This window comes from Trichechus manatus, unplaced genomic scaffold (assembly GCF_000243295.1).
Source record: "Trichechus manatus latirostris isolate Lorelei unplaced genomic scaffold, TriManLat1.0 scaffold00171, whole genome shotgun sequence".
Taxonomy (NCBI): domain Eukaryota; kingdom Metazoa; phylum Chordata; class Mammalia; order Sirenia; family Trichechidae; genus Trichechus; species Trichechus manatus.
The window spans coordinates 1,090,924-1,093,160 of NW_004444107.1; positions in this window are offsets into that span (position 1 = coordinate 1,090,924).

A 2,237-nucleotide genomic window follows, 5' to 3' on the forward strand; every position below is an offset into this window, starting at 1 on the left:
GGAACTCTTATGCACTGCTGGTGGGAATGCAAAATGATACAACCATTTTGGAAAATGATAGAAAGCTAGAAATAGAAATACTGTATGATCCAGCAATCCAACTCCTAGGAATATATCCTAGAGATATGAGTCATCACACGAATAGACATATTCATAACCATGTTAACTGCAACATTGTTCACAATAGTAAAAAGATGGAAACAATCTAAATGCCCGTCAACAGATGACGGGATAAACAAGCTATGGTACATATACACAATGGAGTACTATGCAACAATAAAGAACAGTGATGAATCTGCAAAGCATCACATAACATTGATGAATCTGGACGGCATTATGCTGAGTGAAATACGTAATCACAAAAGGACAAATATTGCATGAGACCGCTACTGTAAAAACTCATGAAAAGTTTACACACAAAAAGAAACGATCTTTGGTGTTTACGAAGGAGGGGAGAGATGGGGATAGAAAAACTCTAAATAGAAAATAGGTAAGTGGTAACTTTGGTGAAGGGTAAAACAGCACACAATACTGGGGAAGCCAGCACAACTTGTACAAAGCAAGATCATGGAAGTTCCATAGACACATCCAAACTCCCTGAGGGATTGAATTACTGGGCTGAGGGCTGCAGGAACCAAGGTCTCGAAGAATATCTAGCTCAATTGGCATAACATAGTTTATAAAGAAAATGTTCTACATTGTACTTCCATGAGTAGTGTCTGAAGTCTTAAAAGCCTGTGAGTGGCCATCTAAGATACTTCACTTGTCTCACCTCTTCGGGAGCAAGGGAGAATGAAGAAAACTAAAGACACAAGGGAAAGATTAGTCCAAAGGACTAATGGATCATATCTATCACGGCCTCCACTAGACTGAGTCCAGTACAACTAGATGGTGCCTGGGTACCACCACTGACTGCTCTGACAGGGATCACAATAGAGGTTCCCCGACAGAGCTGGAGAAAAGTGTAGAACAGAATTTTAACTCACAAAAAAAGACCAGACTTATTGGCCTGAGACAGACTGGAGAAACTTCAAGAGTATGGCCCCTGGACACCCTTTTAGATCAGTAATGAAGTCACTCCTGAGGTTCACCCGAGGATTAGACAGGCCCATAAAACAAAGCAAAACTAAAGGGGCATAACAAACCAGGAACAAAGACTAGAAAGCAGGACGGGACAGGAAAGCTGGTAATAGGGAACCTAAGGTTAAGAAGGGAGAGTATTGACAAGTTGTGGGTTTGGTAACCAATGTCACAAAACAATATGCATACTAGTTGTTTAATGAAAAGCTAGTTTGTTCTGTAAACCTTCATCTAAAGTACAATTAAAAAACAAAAAACAAAGTTGCTGGCTCAGCGGGGCACTTTGTTTTTGTTTTTGTTTACTGTTTTAGTTTAAATGAAAGTTTACATTTCAAGCTACTCTCTTACACAAAAATTTATACATATATTGTTATGTGAGCCTAATTTCTCCCCCATACTGTGACAGCACACTCCTCCTTTCCATGCCTGATTTCCCATCTCCATTCAACCAGCTCCTAACCCTCTCTGCCTTGCCATCTCACCTCCAGACAGAAGCTGCCTGTTTAGTCTCATCTATCTACTTGAGCTAAGAAGCACACTCTTCACGAGCATCATTTTGTGTTCCACAATCTAGTCCAATCTTTGTCTGAAGAGTTGGCTTCAGAAATTGTTTTAGTTCTAGGCTGATAGAGAATCTGTGGGCCATGCTTTCTGGGGTTCCTCCAGTCAGTTAAGCCATTAAGTCTGGTGTTTTTTCAGTGGGGCACTCGATCCACAGAAATTCCTTGAAATTATGGATCTCGTTCACTGATGTGTTTGGCTAAGTAGCTGTATCCACCGGGCTAGCAGCTTCCTCCCCAAAATACAACTTTGAAAGACTAGTTTAGTTGCCTGAAGGATCAATCAGAAAAATTGAAAGGTATTATTCTTGCTTTACTCCAGGAGTCAGCAAACACAGATGTGCAGGCCAAATAAAATCAATGGCCTGTTTATGCGCAACTTGGGAGGGTTTTTTTTACATTTTTAACAGGTTGTTAAAAAAGAAGAAGAAGAATATACAACTAAGACCATAAGTGGCCCACAACATCTAATATACTACCTGACCCTTTGTAGAAAAAATTTGTTGACATCTAGCCAGGATTTGTAAGTTTCATGACAAACCATTTTTTTTTTTTTATGGTTTTGAAGCTGAGGTCAACATAGCTGTCAATAATACA